Genomic DNA, 21,207 nt, shown 5'->3' on the forward strand with positions numbered 1-21,207 from the left:
GTTGGTCATTGTTCTATTTAAGTTAGCCTTTAGTTTGTCCTACTGCCCGGGTTCTAAGAACACCAAACCCAATGCCCTTTCACGAGAATACTAACACCCTTCAAGATGCCCACCCAACAAACCATCCTACATTTCCACAGTCTCATGGCTACTACTTGTGGCTAGAGATGGTGTACAGTAGGTAGTCAACCAGAATAATGTTTTTTCCGCCACGGCAGCATTTGGGTTTGTGCATTTGCTGGCTTTTACCGCTAAGTGGCGCTATATAACTATAGACTAACGACTTACATAGTAGGTTCAAGTTCAAGTAGGCTTTATTGTCACTTCAACCATATACAGTTAGTACACAGTGAAATGAAACAACGTTCCTCCAGGACCAAGGTGCTACATGCAACATAAACTTACAACATAAATTAACAGAGAAGCTAAACTAGCTAACTAAGAGGCCTAGTTAGCTGGCTAGCAGAGACAAGACAGATAGTCCTAACATAAATTATAACATAAATTAACAAAAACTAACTAAAACTAACTAACTAAGGAAGACTATCCACAGGTTTTACAGACAACAGACAACATAAAGTGCACGTGCAAATGTGCAAAGGAGCAACAACAAAGTGACAGTGCGACAACGACATATCAGAACATAAAATATGGTGTTGAGGTAGTAAACATAGCAGCAAGAATTGAGGAATTAGTGCAAAAAGTAATAAATATTGTGCAAAAAAGAGATACAGATCTGGCCTTTAAAAACGCACGTTTTCGGAAAAGGGATCCCGTGCGGCAAGCTGTGAAAATGCCCTTCATTACCTGTAGAGGGCAGCCGTGTTTCATTCTAAAGTATTATGTGTCTACTGAAGCCGAAAAATGTTATGTCTCTTAGGCGCCCATTGACAGCAAGCGACAGAGCTCATAAACGTGTCAAGCTCAAACTGTTATGTATTTATTCTTCATTTTCATTCAGAATTATTATTATTAGTAGTAGTAGTTCTCCGAATTTATTATTATTATTATTGTAACGCACCCGCGCGTGTGCAAAAGGACTACAAAGATGTATAATATGTTAGCCTATAACAGTATTGTTTTATTGTTTTTATGCGCTTTAAACATAGACGGGCAGTGGTAGGTGATTCGCCTGCCATGTGGAAGGCCCGGGTTCGATTCCCAGCCAGTGCTCAAAATGCTGGTGTTATGCGCTAAAATGCCACGATATAGCCATTACATTATCAAGTTATGCTTCAGTACTAAATGCATGTTTGCAATTGAGAATTTTTTTTTCTTAAGCTATGAAACACATTAGCACTCACCTCACAGTTGCTATAATTTAATGATTATCATAAGCAAAAAGTGTAAAACAAAGGATTCACATTTATTACATTTTCACCCAGAGCGAGATTCGAACCAGAGTCTGGACGATTTTAAACTATTGTTTAAGCAACGCCACACCACGTGGAAAGCAACAAAAAAATCACGACTGGCCCCCGCGGAACGCAGAATCCCCGGGCTTTGACTGCGCTTTCTCCATTCGTTATTGCCAGGGGCGGACTGGGAACAAAAAGTGGCCCTGGACTTCCACTACAAGGGTGACAAATATGCAAAGAAAAAATAAATCAGGAAGAGGCAAATACTTTTTTTTTTATGGCACATGTAGTCAGATTGTTCCACTGGGATTAAACTGTGCCAGGTGGAGTTAAAGCACTTTCAAAACCATACTGTAACGGGTGCTGCGTGTGGGTTTTAAGGAAGGTGTATAGACAGAGGTGATCAGGTGGGAAAAGGTCTTTTAATACAGAAAAACCAAACATAAACAGACATCTACATAAGGGAACGAAGGAACAGTAACACAGGGCATAGGAGAAACACAAGCTAAGCAAAACAGGATCTCAACTGTACAATAACTAAACTAAGGCAGGGAGTTACACTAAAGGCAGGGAGTTACACTAAAGGCAGGGAGTTACACTAAACACAACATAAACTAAGCACAACAGGCTACACATAATCTACACACAACAGGCTAAACATAAACTAAACACAATAGGCTAAACATAAACTAAACATAGGCTAGGAGATAACCTGACAAACTAGAAACAAGACATGACAGGACATAAACAAAACTAAACCAAGGACAACACAAACCAGGAGCTAGGGAAATGGCATGACACCAAGAACAGGGAAACATAACACCCACTTAACTTGAACGCAAGTTAACACAACAGATGCCAGACAAAGGAAACTAAACTGAGAGACTATTTAACACAAACGTAATTAGCTACCCTCGGTTCAGGTGTGCTCCCATCACCTGACCGAGGTGCACTCTGGGAATTGAAGTTTAAATGAAAACCAAAGGAAACACAGGAAACACAAAAGAAAACAAAATGGAGTCCGGGAGCATGGCGCCCTCTGGTGGCCAACTGTGACACATACTAACTACACTGATATGAAAAACTTTGAATGATATGAATAGCTTTTTACCACTCTTGTGACTTAATAAGGGACAATGCAAAGAATATTTTCAAACAGCATGTAAATGATACATTTTGGCAGTATTGTCTTGCATCTTTTGAAATACATAAATAAATTTTAAAAAATCACAATACTGACAAAATGTCTTATTTTGCTGTCAAACTGTTTATAAGCCTTCTGGGATGTGGTGGGCTGCTGGATCCAGCCTCACTGTCCCTGACCTGTTATAGGCAGAATTTGTTCATTTGAAGCATTTCACAGCATTTACCTCTAAAGCTTTTTCTTATTTTCGCGTAACCTTTTCTTCTTCCTCCTTTTTATTCATGGAAATTATTATTAATTTGCTCAGAAAATTCGCTGAATTAAGGAAGGATCAATATCTAAAAATTCAAAGATGCCCACGTGTGTGAACAAAGAATACAAAAGTGTATAATCTTTAATAAAGTTAGCCTAATACAATATTGTTTCCAATGCTGAAGCAAACATGATTTTGTTTTAGTTTATTTTTTTAATACAACGTGACAGCGCGCTCCGAGGTGAAGCGCACCCACAGTTACTGTAATCCCCCATCTCACCTTTACAACAGGTGTGAAGTCATCAAACCGGTTTCGCTGCTGGGGGAATTCACAGAATTGGGGGTTTTAAAACAAATTAACAAGACCGAGCAGACGTCTCTGCCTAAAATGTAATTCGCCAGCAAAACATAAACATAAATAGAAAAATAAACACATAGATAGAAAATGTTTAGTGGTAACAATTAAATCAGACTTCATAGTTGGATTTGATACTTTGAGTGTAATTCATAAATTTAGCATAGTAAAAGTACCCTATCATGAGTTAATGAGTTAATATTAAGAGTTAATGTCATATTATACACACACACATTGATTTATACACATCGCGCAGGGGGGTTAGAAGTGGCGATGACAGGGATGGGGGGCGGGAGGGAGTCTCACCCGGGGAGCAATTCAGTGGAGAACCGCCACTGCCTATTCTCCACCACATCACGTACTTCCCGGACCTCGGACTAAACTCTGCGCTTTGCTTTTATAATGTGGAGCAAGCTCGAGATTATATTAACGTTAATTATCGCCAGCCGAAACGAATAAGCCGCTCCGTCCCTTTGCCACCTGATCAGGGAGCCTATGGAGTGAGCGAGTATCGATAGTAGATATGGGCGCACACCCATCACAGCGCACGCCGTGACAGATCATCATAATTTTCTTTAATAGTAAATAATGACCCCGTTGCGCTGTACCACCGCTGGCAAAACCCTTATGCAATAGAAGTTAAACGAATTTACAAAACTTTATGCGCGGTTAAGCGCTGATTCTACATACAGTAGGAAAGTAAAGAGGAGCAGTGGCGGACTGGCCATCTGGAGCACCGGGAATTTTCCCGGTGGGCCGCTGGCCAATATGGGCCAGCCCAGTCAGTACGCAAATATATGTATATTTTTAAAAAAATGACTGAAACCAAAATACCATGCATGAAAAAGTATTTCCTCTTCCTAATTTTTTCCTTTGCATATTTGTCACACTTGTATAGGTGGAATTTTACCTAAATACTTTATGAGGAAAAGACAAATTAACCTTATTGATTAAAAACAATGCAATTTATGCTATCATAAGGAAAATATCAATTTCTTCCATTCCAAGGATTGAAAACGGTAACAATGTCAACTTTAGAATCTATAATCCAGGAGATAAAATTAACACAAATTTAAAAAGAGGCCTCAATCACTGAAAGTCTTCAGAAGAGCCTCAGATTCAAGAGGTTTTTAAAGTGTGGAGAGGTCCATTACAGTTCCTCTGAATGTATAGGTGAGAACAGCTGATTTACACTTGGGGAGAGTGAATAATTTGCATTTGAATGTTGTCTGGCATTGTAAAGCACACACACACTCACGAACAACAACCCAGGATTAATAGGAATAGGAGGCACTAAAGAGGAGGATTTTTATTTAGACCTTAATTAAAAAATTAAACTGTGTTTATTTTTAGGCGTGCCAGCCGCCACTTTTTAGTTAGAAGTTTTCAGTACAAATCGTATAATGCCCACATGACATCAAACATTCCCCTTGTTAATATTTTAACTATTACCATCCGTGCCTAATTCCGCGGCCCCGCTGCTTCGCATATCTAAAGGAGAGACCGCCTAACTAGTGAGCGAGGAGCGAGATTGATTTGAGCGCACGCCGTGACAGGCTGAAAAAACTATTGTCCTCAAAAATGTAACAGATGAGGACTCAGATTAATGTGCAAAAACTATATAATAAAACTATATAAGACTACATGCCTTTATAAGACTCAACTTTTATTTAAGCGCACTCACAATAACGAAAAAACGTGATTTTATAAATGTTTGAAAGCAAATAAGCTGCGCTGCTCTGTATTGTTTTTGGTGAACTTGAGCGCGTCAAAAAATGAACGCAAATGTTTTTTTTAAATGGTCAGAGTCACTTCTGCCGGTGCGCTCTGGAAAACTTTATGCATGCGGCTGAGCGCTGATTAAAACTATGGAGTAAATTAAAGAGGAGAATCACGATGCCGAATCGAAGTCCTGAGCCCAAACCTCATTTAAATTAAATTAACAAATATTATAAGTGAAAAAACTGATGGAGGTTTTAAGCTGTATACACACACATTTCTGAGGGGTTTAAAACGAATTAATAAGTCCGAGCAGACCTACATGAAAGGTGAGAAGTGAGTAACTGCGCGCGCTGTCGCGGTGTATATACTGTACAACACGCGTTTATCAACCTTTTGATAAAAACGCTGCCTTTTGTAAAGTGAAAGTACTTTACAAAAGATGAACAGCTTTATTTCAGTCATGAATTCACAATCACATCACATTCCAGCTATTATTTCCAGCCGTGGTTAAATAATGGATGAAATAATTATTAAATGCTGGACACAAACAGCAAATATGATGATTATTATAAAAAGCCCGAAGAAGTTTGTGGTCATAAAATAATATTTACTTAATAATATAATATATATAGTTCATTCATGTCTTCTGATGATGTCGACACATTTTTTACGTTTTAAATAAGATATGTTGGCATATTCACGAATCAGGACATTCGCATAGTTAACACTATCAGATAGCCTACTATCAGGAAATTAAATTAATTGCAACACCATTTAAACCAAGGCATTGCCATGTCTTTCACTGTTTTGTCCCTGTTAAGACATTACAAAAACTATCTAAGAAACTTTTAAAGCACGAATTTGGGCATCTCATTTCATCATTGTGAAAATAATATGAAGCACATATACACACATTCATCATAACAGATCTGTTGTCAAACAAAATAAAATTCATGTTTGCTTCAGCATTGGAAACAATATTGTTTTAGACTAAGTAATTATACACAGTTCTTCGTTGTACAGTACTTGGTCCGGCTTTTAGATGAAGTCCTTCCATGCGCCATCTGGTGGATATTCAGTGAAGCACAACACATTTATTTAAATTCCCGAATGTTGCTTACGGCAAGCGCTAAATTGCGGCATCTCGCGGGAAAACACAGGCAGTCTTAATGGCCACATCTGTAAACAGTGAAGCATTTACAGATGTGTGTACGATAGTTTGGTGGTGAGTGATAATGTTTGTGTGTGTGTATGTGTGTGTGTGTGTTTGTGTATGTTTATCAGTTCAGTGCCCTAGTAGGCACATAGTAGCGGATAAAATCAATTAAAAACTTTGTCCTTAAACAATTTTATAATCACGATACTAAAATTACAGTATAGATGTAGAATACTTTGTGTTCTTTAGATTTGTAGTAGATTTATTAACTGAAATAGATTAAACTAAATGACCATAAAATTAAAACATTGTCAGGACGTTCTATTGCATCAGCAGATGTCGATGTCATTCAGCCCCGCTTGTGTTTTTGCCTTATTATAAGAATGAAAAATAGTAGGCTGTTATGATCATCATAATTTTCTTTAAAGTTCTGATGCATATCTTTCTTGTTACACTAAAAATAGTACCTAACAACCTTTCGTCAAACTCAATCTTGACAGTTTTATTGCCCCTTTTATGACCTTTTATGACCTTTGAGTTGACCTTTGGATGACCTTTAGGATTTTTTATGACCTGGAGTTTTCGATAAAAAGGGGGTGTAACGATGCTTATGCGTTAGACATCGTTTCATTTTTAATGTTGATGCTAGAAGTTGATTGTAGGTGCTTAGTGTTTTTGTTTTATTAATATCAGTGAAAATGAATGCTTATGAGGGCATAATTTCGGAGCTGCCATTGACGGCTGTGTATGAGTCGTCTTTGACTAGAGCACCGAAGAAACGTGTATTGTATTTGCGTCGAACTCAGCGACCACCGCGTGAACCGCTCCGGGAAGAGATGAGTCTGGATCACGGGCGCAAGTGGGGATTTGTGTTTAAATACTTAGACGGGGAGATGTTTTTCTATCAACTGGAGAAAGGTGAAACATTCAATCCGTGTGTTGAAAAAACAACGATCACCTCAAGCGACTGGGGTGTGTTGAGCTTGATGATTTTCAAGTTACTTAAAGAAAAGAAGAAGAAGATTGAAGGAGCCTTACCAGCGAGTGAGAGTGAGAACTTAAATCTCTGGCACGAAATTGAAGAAGAAGAAGAAGAAACTCGTGTCGATGAAACAACAGCAAAGACTGTGCTGCAAAGCGAATCGAAGAAGAAAAGACTGAGAATAATATGGGAAACAAAAGCAGCAGCTACGGGTAGATGGTTTTACCGCGTGAGCTGGGGCTTGACCAGCGAGAACGAGCCGGAGGGATCGGTGACCGTGGAGCGTTTCAACACAGAGTGTGGTGTATTTCACCCGACTCTGTGCGTCCCGATCGACGGCTGGATCAGAATGCACGAAGTTTTCGGGGAGCGAATCACAGGACTTTTCCACAAGAGTCGTGATTGGAGGGATCAGCTCGTGACGAGGCGCGCTCTCTTCTAGCTCCGCCTCTTCTTCAGGCGGGCAGTTTAAATCCCTCTAGTTCGCAGCAAAAATAGTACCTAACAACCTTTCGTCAAACTCAATCTTGACAGTTTTATTGCCCCTTTTATGACCTTTTATGACCTTTGAGTTGACCTTTGGATGACCTTTAGGATTTTTTATGACCTGGAGTTTTCGATAAAAAGGGGGTGTAACGATGCTTATGCGTTAGACATCGTTTCATTTTTAATGTTGATGCTAGAAGTTGATTGTAGGTGCTTAGTGTTTTTGTTTTATTAATATCAGTGAAAATGAATGCTTATGAGGGCATAATTTCGGAGCTGCCATTGACGGCTGTGTATGAGTCGTCTTTGACTAGAGCACCGAAGAAACGTGTATTGTATTTGCGTCGAACTCAGCGACCACCGCGTGAACCGCTCCGGGAAGAGATGAGTCTGGATCACGGGCGCAAGTGGGGATTTGTGTTTAAATACTTAGACGGGGAGATGTTTTTCTATCAACTGGAGAAAGGTGAAACATTCAATCCGTGTGTTGAAAAAACAACGATCACCTCAAGCGACTGGGGTGTGTTGAGCTTGATGATTTTCAAGTTACTTAAAGAAAAGAAGAAGAAGATTGAAGGAGCCTTACCAGCGAGTGAGAGTGAGAACTTAAATCTCTGGCACGAAATTGAAGAAGAAGAAGAAGAAACTCGTGTCGATGAAACAACAGCAAAGACTGTGCTGCAAAGCGAATCGAAGAAGAAAAGACTGAGAATAATATGGGAAACAAAAGCAGCAGCTACGGGTAGATGGTTTTACCGCGTGAGCTGGGGCTTGACCAGCGAGAACGAGCCGGAGGGATCGGTGACCGTGGAGCGTTTCAACACAGAGTGTGGTGTATTTCACCCGACTCTGTGCGTCCCGATCGACGGCTGGATCAGAATGCACGAAGTTTTCGGGGAGCGAATCACAGGACTTTTCCACAAGAGTCGTGATTGGAGGGATCAGCTCGTGACGAGGCGCGCTCTCTTCTAGCTCCGCCTCTTCTTCAGGCGGGCAGTTTAAATCCCTCTAGTTCGCAGCTTCGTTCATCCGAGACGTTTTCCGACTTTATGTCAGCGGTGTCTAGGCAAGCGACTCAGCACAAACTTCAGTGTCTTCAACAATGTCTGAAAGTCAACAGTGCGACTGGGAGGGCTGTGAGTGCGCGACGGTTACGCTGCGTCATGATGGTGATGAGACAGACGGATGGCTTTCCCGTGTTCATATGGACGCGATAAAAACTGTGGTGACAAGGCTGTTGTCTATAGTCGTGTATCGCTACCGAGAAGAAACCTGCTACGGTTGTATCGTAGACCATCCTAGTCAGAAACACCACGAGTGTCTGTGGGGTTTTACGGACGACTTTTTCCGCGACAACTTCGAAGAAGTGCGGAAGAGACTGTGGACTGATCGTTTTATTCCGTCCATTCTGCGCTTTCTGGAAGCGAACAGTCTGTCACCAGCGGACGAGGTTAAACTGCGCGGGGTGTCCGAGACCTACCTGCATGAGCTAAGAACCACCGTGGACATGGAAGAGACGCTTATACAGATACTGAAAGACTTAACCGGAGAGGACGAAACTACGCCAAAGAACCGAAGCTTGGAAAAAGTTGTGAACTTTTGGTACGGGAACGAGGTCTAAAGAAGAAGAAGAAGATGGGTAACTGCCTGCGGAAATTGAGCTCGTATGCGCACGAGTATCTGGTGAGCAGCGAGATGCAGAGACTGGTGGTTAAAGTAATTGAAAACAGAGTCGACGACGCTTTAAAGTTTAAATCGAATTTCATGTGTGTACCTGACGATGTTAGGAGATTTGAAGAGATTATGTGTATTATTAAATCTGTAACCGGTTCTGCAAACTGGGACGAGCTTGTGCAGGCAATATTACAGCTGAATGTGAATTCCCCAGTCATTACCTTTTGTAAGATTATTGATGTTTTAAGTGAGAAAGAAATGGGCATGCATCATATGTTTACACTATACGCATTGTTTGTTGATATTATGGTTATCTTTATAAAAAACAATCATTCTGTAGAAGTAGTTAACGACATTAGGAAAATTCACGATGTTGTAATGTATAGAAATGGTAATGTAGTCCTTACACAAGTTTTGAAAGTAATCAAACGCTGCTGATATTACTATCGTGATTGATTTTTTCTTGTATGATGTTTTAAAAAACAAATAATGATGTTTTGTATGTTTAAAAAAAAAAAAAATGCCATTGTATTCCTTATACAAGCTTTAAAAGTAATCAAACGTGAATGTTTCTTTTTCTTCATGTATCATCTTTTCTATATAAAAATAAAAATGAGTTAAAACAAAATAAAGGATATTCTTTTTTCACCTATACACTTCACTCTGACTAAAAACCAAGGGTAAAAGAGTCATAAAACAATCAAATCCTAATTGAGCACTTCACACTGACTAAAGACCAAGGGGTCATAAAACTGTTACACTTCCCAAACGTCTATCACACTTCACAGTGACAGAGACCACGGGTCATAAAACACTCTCTCACACACCTTAAACGATAATAGTATACATCACAGACACAGAGAGCGAGTCATAGCCATAAACACTCATTCTGATCAAGGATAAAGTTATTAGAGATGTCTCAAAACCTCGATAGGCTGATGAAAAAAATATATTACGATCCTTCACACCCCGCCAGTTTCGGAGGGGTGCAGAGGCTGCATAAGGCCTTACAAAACGAAACGGGTCGGAAAATAAAACTCAAGAGGGTTAAGGAATTTCTAGCTGAACAAGACGCGTACACGTTGCATAAAACGGCCCGAACGCGATTTCCACGAAATAAAGTTTTTACATCGAGACCTCTCAACCAGTTTCAAGCGGATCTCTGCGATATGCAAAAACTGGCGTCGTACAACGACGGATTCAAGTATTTACTGACGGTGATCGATGTTTTTTCTAAGAAAGCCTATGTAAGAGCTATAAAGAAAAAATCTGCTACAGAAGTAACCAACGCCTTCGCCTCGATTTTAAAAGACAGCGGGGTTCCGCGTTTCCTCCAGACAGACAAAGGGGGTGAATTCTACAATAAAACTTTCCAGACTCTAATGAGAAAAAATAACATTACGCTTTTCAGCACGTCCAGCGATGTGAAAGCCTGCGTGGTCGAGAGATATAATCGGACGTTAAAATCCAAACTTTTTCGCTATTTTACCGCTAAAAACACTTTTAGATACATTGACGTGTTGCAGGATTTCATCAAAAGTTATAATAACACATACCATTCTAGTATAAAAATGACCCCTATGCAAGTGACTCCCGCAAACACTTCTCAAGTTTTTCAAAACCTCTACGGTACGTTCCCTCTACGGCATAAGAAAAAATTAAAGATGAATTTTAAAGAGGGCGACCTGGTGAGAATATCCAAGCTGAGAGGTGTTTTTGAGACATCTCTAATAACTTTATTCTTGATCAGAATGAGTGTTTATGGCTATGACTCGCTCTCTGTGTCTGTGATGTATACTATTATCGTTTAAGGTGTGTGAGAGAGTGTTTTATGACCCGTGGTCTCTGTCACTGTGAAGTGTGATAGACGTTTGGGAAGTGTCTGTTTTATGACCCTTTTAGCCTTGTCCCACGTTTAGGAAGTGTAACAGTTTTATGACCCCTTGGTCTTTAGTCAGTGTGAAGTGCTCAATTAGGATTTGATTGTTTTATGACCCTTTTACCCATGGTTTTTAGTCAGAGTGAAGTGTTCAATTAGGATTTGATTGTTTTATGACTCTTTTACCCTTGGTTTTTAGTCAGAGTGAAGTGTATAGGTGAAAAAAGAATATCCTTTATTTTGTTTTAACTCATTTTTATTTTTATATAGAAAAGATTATACATGAAGAAAAAGAAACATTCACGTTTGATTACTTTTAAAGCTTGTATAAGGAATACAATGGCATTTTTTTTTTTTTTAAACATACAAAACATCATTATTTGTTTTTTAAAACATCATACAAGAAAAAATCAATCACGATAGTAATATCAGCAGCGTTTGATTACTTTCAAAACTTGTGTAAGGACTACATTACCATTTCTATACATTACAACATCGTGAATTTTCCTAATGTCGTTAACTACTTCTACAGAATGATTGTTTTTTATAAAGATAACCATAATATCAACAAACAATGCGTATAGTGTAAACATATGATGCATGCCCATTTCTTTCTCACTTAAAACATCAATAATCTTACAAAAGGTAATGACTGGGGAATTCACATTTAGCTGTAATATTGCCTGCACAAGCTCGTCCCAGTTTGCAGAACCGGTTACAGATTTAATAATACACATAATCTCTTCAAATCTCCTAACATCGTCAGGTACACACATGAAATTCGATTTAAACTTTAAAGCGTCGTCGACTCTGTTTTCAATTACTTTAACCACCAGTCTCTGCATCTCGCTGCTCACCAGATACTCGTGCGCATACGAGCTCAATTTCCGCAGGCAGTTACCCATCTTCTTCTTCTTCTTTAGACCTCGTTCCCGTACCAAAAGTTCACAACTTTTTCCAAGCTTCGGTTCTTTGGCGTAGTTTCGTCCTCTCCGGTTAAGTCTTTCAGTATCTGTATAAGCGTCTCTTCGATGTCCACGGTGGTTCTTAGCTCATGCAGGTAGGTCTCGGACACCCCGCGCAGTTTAACCTCGTCCGCTGGTGACAGACTGTTCGCTTCCAGAAAGCGCAGAATGGACGGAATAAAACGATCAGTCCACAGTCTCTTCCGCACTTCTTCGAAGTTGTCGCGGAAAAAGTCGTCCGTAAAACCCCACAGACACTCGTGGTGTTTCTGACTAGGATGGTCTACGATACAACCGTAGCAGGTTTCTTCTCGGTAGCGATACACGACTATAGACAACAGCCTTGTCACCACAGTTTTTATCGCGTCCATATGAACACGGGAAAGCCATCCGTCTGTCTCATCACCATCATGACGCAGCGTAACCGTCGCGCACTCACAGCCCTCCCAGTCGCACTGTTGACTTTCAGACATTGTTGAAGACACTGAAGTTCGTGCTGAGTCGCTTGCCTAGACACCGCTGACATAAAGTCGGAAAACGTCTCGGATGAACGAAGCTGCGAACTTTTTACACTTAGTTACTCATGACTCAAGTCCATTGAATTCTTTGTCTCTTGTTTTATTTTCAACATCAAAGTTCAACAGTTCTTGCAGTTTCTTGCATAAATCCACTGTGGTTACGACAAGTCGTTTGCTGTGTCCTGTAGCTTACGGTCTTAAATTATCATTGCAACAACTTATTTGTTGTATCTTTTAGCTTACGGTATTATAGTCAAAGGTGTGTGTTCTCCACACATCCATATCTTAACAACAACTAATGTGCGTGATAGACATACAGCTACACAACTATGAAATGATGTCACAAAACAAATTATAAAGTGATGTCACAGTACAACTTACGAGTATTATACTAAGTGCTTAACTAATAAACTAAATGCTTAACTAATAAACTTAATGTGTAATGCTTAACTAATAAAATAGAAATAAACACAACAACAAATTTTTAAAAATGAAACATGGCCCTTACAAATATTGACCTCTGTTGCGCTATACCACTGTTGGCAAAACCTTATAAAAGTGAAACATTAAACAAATTTACAATCACAGTACTAAAATTACAATACAAATTTAGAATTCAAATTTATTTATAAATAAAGGAGTTTCTTATTTGAATCGAATTTAAGCAAAGTAAATGTATACCTTTATATCTAGCCTTTAGATTATATCATGTGTAACACTAGCGTATAGCCAGAAAACAACCTCTGGGTGTGCATCAAAAAAAGTTTGTCAGGTTAATGTGCAAAAACTAATATAATAAAACTATATAAGCTACATTGTGTCACAAACCTGCACAATCTACCCAGCAAATCCAGTTCATAACTCCACCCAAGGTTTTCCATGCTTCCCGATTACCCGAGTACACCTGTCCCTAATTTGGCAACTTATTGGTGGCTTTAAATAGATACCAAAGATCTCACTCCTCGCCGATGTATCTTACTTGCGTGCCTATTTATTCTGTTTCTCCTGCGACTCTAGTATTTCATTTCAAGTGTTTGACCTTGCCTGTTTTCTGGATTTCATCTCGTGCCTAGCCCTTCGGATTATCCCCATCTCTTTGGATTACTCTACGTTTATGACCTTGTCTGTTTAACGATGCTGCTTTTGGATCGCGCTTCCGGATTTCCCTGCCTCCGCTGCTGGATTCTCGCTACTCTGTTTCACGGACCTCTCACTCTCTCTCCTGTATCGCCAACTAGAGCACAGCTATATTATCCCAAGCACTCGTGAAGCCTAGAAACACAAGGCCAAGAACAGAACAGAAATAACCTGATTGTAGTTGTTCCTGAATAAATGATAAGGTATGGACATCTGGTCTGGGTCAGATAAAGAGTCATGTGTTTGAATGTAGGAACTTCATGTACGGGGCGTTGATTATGTTAACAGAGATGTTTGTGTATAAAATAGGTCAGCTCCAAAAAAGAGATAACCTTTCTGTATGCTGCAACTGTTTGCTGTATGAGACTGGTCCTTCTGCAGAAGTTTAAAATAAAACCTTTGTTACTTTGCTCTTACCCACTGTATAAATTACTTGTATTTATAATAGTTTCAGAATTTCCACCACAGCCTGCAGGCTAACTCCGTTGGCCGGTAATAAAGCTTTCACAGAAATTACCTGTCTGCTATTTGGTTCATTCCTGTTCAATCCAATCTCTGACACATTGCCTTTATAAAACTCTACTTTAATTTAAGTGCACTCACAATAACTTATGATTTATGAATTTGTAAAACAATGAAAGCAAACAGGGTGCGCTATCCCGTATTGGTTTCCGGGAACTTGAGCGCATCAAAAAATGTATACTTACCTCACAGACATGAAAAATATATACTTAAAAAAAGCAAAATGTCTGCTTTTATATAAAGTAATGGAAAACAAATTTTAGACGATGTAATTCCTATAAACATAAATTATAGGTGCATCCACTGGTTCAGAGATGACAGCTGAAGCTCAAGTCTCCGAAAACATTGGGGCAATTATTTATTTATTTTTTAGATGCTTTTTTAGACTCTATCTTTAATAAGCGATGGAGGTTTTGAGCTGTACACATATGCATTCTTGTCTAAATAACTGTGCCGTTTGACGAAACCAGAAAACCAGTCTTTTATTGTATTTTTTAAAATAACAATAAGCAGCTACAAATAAAGATAGGCTTTACTCAGTGCGCATGTGTGAGCATGCAGCAGCTTGGTGCGGTTGCTCTCTGAGTTTTCGTGTGTTTTTATGCTTTAATTCGTTAATTAAATTAGTTAATAAAATAACTCTTTCTATTATTTATTTTGAAGTTTATTTTGTATTTAACAAGTAAGGTTGCCCTTTTAAACCATGTGTTTTGAAAGTTTTCTTTTTAGTTATGCAATGTTAATTGGGTTTTCGCGCTCCGGGTGATCAACGCGCAACAGCAAGGAGACCGCTCCTTTGTTTACACCAGGGAACAGCTGATCGCACTGAAGACGGCCGGTATCAGAGATCCGATTCTGTATAGGACTCTAAACATTTTAGATGAGATATGGAGGAGGACGACAAGAGGATGCAGAGGTGGAAGGAAGCAGCGCAGAGGAGCCAAAGAGGAAGAGAGATGCGCGGAGCATAAGGAAAGGATGAGAAAGTACAAGCCGTATGTCCCGTCTCTTATCATGGGCAACGTGAGATCTCTGGACAATAAGATGGGCGAGTTGCATCTTTCGCGAGTGCAGTCTGATGTGTTTTACTGAGACTTGGTTACATAGTGATGTGCCTGACTCTAATATTACACTGGACGGCTTCAGCGCTATACGGAGCGACAGGACGAGGAGAAAGAGTGGTAAGAGGAAAGGAGGGGGATGGCTGTTTACATCAACAACATGTGGTGTAACCCCAGTCATGTGACTGTTAAGGAGCGTGTTTGTAGTCCAGGTATTAAACTGCTTGCTGTCGGACTTTGCCCATATTTATTTATCCAGAGAATTCTCTCATGTGATAATAACGGCTGTGTACATTCCTCCATCCGCGAATGCCACTACTGCGTGTGACGTCTTTCATTCTGTAACTGCAAAACTCCAGACTCTACACCCTGATGCCTTTCTCCTGACCCGCCAGTGATTTCAACCACACATCGCTGACCAAGACACTCAATATGTAGATTGCCACACTAGAGGGAATAGGACACTAGACCTGCTGTATGCTAATGTTAAAAATGCTTACAGTGCTGCAGCACTTCCCCCCTTGGGGAGGTTGGATCACAACCCGGTCCACCTCATGCCAATATACAAACCCCTGGTTCAGAGACAGCCTGCTATAGTGAGGAGTGTAAGAAGGTGGAGCCACTGCTACATTACAGGATTGTTACAGGATTACAGACTGGGAGGTTCTCAGTGCATCATATGGTGAGAACATTGATGGTATGACGGACTGCATCACAGAGTACATTAACTTCTGTGTTGACATCTGTGTACCGATGAGAGATATTCGCTGTTTCCCCAACAACAAACCCTGGGTCACCAAGGACATTAAAGCGTATTTAAATGCAAAAAAAGTGCTTTTAGGTCTGGCAATAAGGAAGCAGTAAAGAAGGCTCAAAGAATGCTAACTGGCAAAATTAAGGAGCGGAACGAGTCATACAAGAAAAAAATGGAACAAAGGCTGAAACAAAACAACACAAGAGAGGTGTGGAGGGGCATGAGGAGCATCACTGGCTATAAGACAAGTGGCCAGGCTATTGAGAAAAATGTGGAGCGTGCAAACGACCTCAACACATAGATTTTATGTCCCTATGTCTCACACTTTCCCCGGCTTCAGCCCCAATACACGCTTTCCTGCTCCCATGTCCTCACAGAGAACAGTCACAGTCACTACTTCTGCACTCCCAGCAATCAATATCTCAGTGGATCAGGTAAAACATGGCCTGAGTAAGATCAGCCCTACAAAAGCTGTAGGTCCGGATAAGATCAATCCTAAAGTCATGAAATCTTGTGCTCCCCAACTATGTGGTGTCCTCCAGTACCTCTTTAGCCTGAGTCTGTCTCTACAGAAAGTCCCTGCATTGTGGAAAACGTCTCGGGTTACTTTGCTGTAACCCTGTTCCCTAAAAAGGCGGGAACGAGATGCTGCGTGAAAACGCTATGGGAACATCTTGTCATGTTGCCGGTTGTGAAGCATGTGTGTACCAAACACGCCAAATTTTTGGCTTTTATAACCTCGGTCAGGTGACGTCATCGGATAGGACGCACCTGCAGGTTATAAATAGGAGTGAACCGGAAACATTCCTCAGATTGATTTGTCTGAACGGACGTCCGGTCACATAGGCAGTGCGGCATTGGGACGCAGCATCTCGTTCCCGCCTTTTCAGGGAACAGGGTTACAGCAAAGTAACCCGAGACGTTCCCTTTCAAAGGCTACACTCGATGCTGCGTAAAAACGCTATGGGAACGAGAGTGCCAACGCCGCCGCGCTGCAAGTGTCTGGACTCCAAGGTTGTGTAGCGTGTGCGCACAGGGCCGAGAAGGTCTCAGAACTATGTCTGGGTAGCTGACTCGAGGACCCGTGGGCCCGGAGTAGCATGAACATCCAAACTATAAATGTAATAAATGTGTGCGGAGAGGACAACTCTCCGTGTCACACACTTGCTGCAGGGGAATACCTCTTGCTAGTGCAATAGATGAGGCGATCCCCCTGGTTGAATGAGCCCTGATTCCTAGAGGCGAACTGAGCCCACGCGCCTCATAGGAGAGGGCAATAGCCCAGTGTAGTGGTTGCCACCCCCTGTTGCGGCCCCAGACCATGTAAAAGCTGCTTTGACTTACGCCACTAGCTGATGCGGTGGACGTAAATCTGAAGAGCACGTACTGGACACAGTAAGTGATGTCTCTCCTGCACCGAAGCTTTAAAGGCGGAGGACAGAAGGCTTTAAAACAATAGGATGCATGTTGGCAAATGTGTGCGGAGAGGACCAACCCTCCGCGTCACATACTTGCTGCAAGGGAATACCTCTTGCTAATGCAATTGATGAGGCGATTCCCCTGGTTGAATGAGCCCTGATTCCTAGAGGCGAAGTGAGCCCACGCGCCTCATAGGAGAGGGCAATAGCTGTCCGATCCTCTTAGAGAGGTAACACCATTTAGAAAAACCATCTTAAGGGTCAGAAACCTGAGGCGCTGACTCTAGTGGTTCAACAAGGGGCACAAGCTAGAGGACAAATTTTTTCTGCAGAAACTCCAGCTCTGAAACAATTCGGCAGTGGACTGGGTCTACCTGCTTCGTTATGCACCAACTTTCAAATACATTCTATTTGAGGGGAGGCAGTCCTAGTACTTAGAATAGTCTTAATTACGCTGGCTGAAAGACCAGCTTGACTTAGAGTCAGAGAGTAGTAAAGGGGACATTTGCTGATCTTGCGAGGCAAAGAGGTCCACCTACGCTACATGAAATTTTCCCAGAATGTAAATCGCCCTAAGGGACAGGAATCTGGTGCGCTAGCTATTTAGCGGCGCGAGCACAGTCCGCCCTGGCGATTAATATATGAGACTTCCATGGTGTTGTCCACCCGCACTAGGACATGGTAGTCTCAACTGCTGGAGGAAGTGCTTTAGGGCCTGAAATAGAGCCATGATTTTGAGGCAATTGATGTGCAGTGCAAAAAGATGGCCTCTCCAGCTCCCTTGGGCTGGACAGTCATTTAAGACCGCACCCCAGCTCATGAGGGAAGCGTTTGTCGTTAGCATCTGCGATGACAAGACTAACTTAGAGTGGGACCCAGAGTCAGAAACCGGGGTCTGAACCACATAGGAAGGGTACGAAGCACCTGGCGCGTAGCCCTTATTGGGGATTGGCCCTAGAGTAAAATCCCCTGGTTCTTAGCCACAACTGAAATGCTCTCATGTGCAGAAGGTCCAAAGGTGTCACCGTGGATACAGCTGCCATGAGAGCTAAGATCTCTGAAAGTGATGGTCACTTTCTGGTCTAGCTTGATTTCCTTGACGGTGTTGAGAATGGATTCGACACGAGCGGGAGACAGCTGTGCCCGCTTACGCTCAAATTCCATGTGACACCCAAAAATGTTGTCCTCTAAACAGGAAAGAGCATGCTTTCATGGCATTGGATCTCAATCCTAGGAAACAAAGATTAGCTAGAACGACATGCTGATGTCGAAGCGCTAGCTACTGAGACTGGGCCAGCCAGTCATGTAATTCAATACGGATGCTTTGGAGTCGTAAGAGCCAAAACTACATCCATGTATTTTGTGTATGTGCGGGTGAAAAGGCTAGACCAAATGGAAGGACCCGATACTGGTAAGCTTCGCCCCCGAAAGGGAACCTCGGGAACCTCCTGTGTTGTGGCAATATTTCCATTGATTTATTTTTAGATAGCGGTAAAGCCCGCAAAATCTAAAAAATTGGACGCAGCCCCCCGTTCCTCTTGCACTTTCCGGTTTCATGGAAGTGGAGACGACGCCATTGAAACGCGGAGGGTGATGTAAGAACTGAATCCTGTATTTTCTCTGTACAGTGCTTAGTGCCCAAGGAGATATACTTGGCAGTAGCTTCCACGCTGCCAGTTTCTCAGAAAGGGGCAAAGCTCAGCGGTTTGGTTAAACGGGGGGGAGCGGAGCAAGAACACCAACTTCCTGGGAGTGCCAGGAAGAACACTTCATTCTTTAAAAGGAATTTTGCGTGCCTCTCCCCATTGGGGGGGGCCACCCCCCACGGTCCTGGGCACATGAACCTCAGGGCTTCTTTGTGAAGACAATATGCCAGTCTTACCTCTTTTGAGGCGGATTGCGTGACGCACCCTAATCTTGCGAGGGGGTGCCCAACTCAAAAACACTCTCCTTGTGTGTTTCATGCCTCTTGAGCAAGGCGGGGAAGGAATTTCCCGAAGGCTTGTTATATAACTTCGCCTCATGAACCTAGTGGCGACCGAGTTAACGACATCGCCAAGTAGGCCGGGAGGCGAGATGGGGCATCGAGGAGGAATACACGATCCTTCTCCTTAATGCCCCTGAGATTCAACCACAAGTGCCTCTCCGCGGAGACCATAGCAGCCATAAAACGGCCGATAGCACAAGCCGTCTGCTTTGTTGCCCGAAGAGACAAGTCTGTGGCCCGGCGTAAATCCAATACGCCTTACCTTGCAGAGCCCCGCCAGTACTCAAGTCTCTCAGCAGGTCAGCCTGGTAGGCGTGCAAAACCGCCATGGTGTGCAATGCGCCAACCTGACCTGCTGCCTGAAAAGCTTTTCCCTCCAGGGAAGATAAAAAGTCTACACAGCTTGAAAGGAAGTAATAGCTTTTCAGGAAGGATGATGTCCCAGAAGAGAGAGAGCCTGGAAGCGTCTCTTCTATCTGGGTGTCATCATATAACTCCGCGTTTCTACCTCAATTATATTTAAATAAATAAATGAGTTGATGGCAGGAAAACACGGGATGAATACAGCTTACTCCATGAAAGGGTTAACTCATATGGAGATTGCTAAGAAAAGGGGAGAGAGCGTTGTTGAGGCTCCGCCCCCCGGCCACCCGACAGAACCTGCCGTATATGTTTTTATTTATTTATTTTAATTCATTTATTTTTAAGTGCTTTGAGGCTATTACCATCTCCGCGGAAGCAAGAGAGGATGTTTATCCTTGCCCATTCACAAGAAGCGCAGCGCGCGCTTGCAAGCGGACAGAGGGATTTCCCGATCCGATGAGAACGCGAAAGAAAGGAGTTTTAAATCCGTCTCTCACTGCTCTGCCGGATGCACAAGTTTAAGCCCCAGGAATGCGCGGCATGGAATGCGAGGCGCACGCGTAGCACTTAATCGAAGCAGTAAAGTATAGAGATCGCCCTCCGATATGGATTATACACACGGAGGGACATCTCGTTTAAACTCTGCCATTATCAGTGAGTTAAACACTTATTTTTGCTGGTTAGACACACACGCTCACAACTAGGTGAAGACAAGAATCTGAGGAATGTTTTCGGTTCACTCCTATTTATAACCTGCAGGTGCGTCCTATCAGGACAAGATGTTCCCATAGCATTTTCACGCAGCATCGAGTGTAGCCTTTGAAAGGGAACATCATGCATTGTGCCGGTACCCAAAACAACACGTCCTTGTGTCCAGAACGACTACAGGCCTGTTGCTTTGACCTCACACATTATAAAGGGTTTTGAGAGACTGATCCTGGATACACTTCGTCCCCTGGTAAAGTCCTCTTTGGACCTTCTTCTGTTTGCCTATCAGCCTTTCATAGGAGTTGAGGACGTCATAATACACTTGCTACATCGTACCTACTCTCACCTTGACAAGTCTAGGACCACCGTAAGGATGATGTTCTTTGACTTCTTCAGTGCCTTCAACACCATCCAACTGGCAGTACTGGGGGAGAAACTAATGAACATAAACATTGACCGCTTGGTTTCCTGGATCATATCTGACCTGATATCCCCAGTATGTCCAACTACAGAACTGTGTGTACGAGACAGTGATCTACAGCACTGGAGCTCCCCAGGGGACTGTAACGTCTCCATTTCTTTTCACCCTCTATACATCTGACTTTAAATATAATTTAGAGTCATGCCACCTGCAGAAGTTCTCTGATGACTCTTTGGTTGTTGGGTGTATAAAGGAGGGTGACATCTCTGAGTACCAGTCTGTAGTGGACGACTTTGTTTCCTGGTGTGAGCGTAATTACGTACAACTGAACATCAGGAAAACAA

The sequence above is a fragment of the Clarias gariepinus genome, chromosome 2 (assembly GCF_024256425.1).
Source record: "Clarias gariepinus isolate MV-2021 ecotype Netherlands chromosome 2, CGAR_prim_01v2, whole genome shotgun sequence".
Lineage (NCBI taxonomy): Eukaryota > Metazoa > Chordata > Actinopteri > Siluriformes > Clariidae > Clarias > Clarias gariepinus.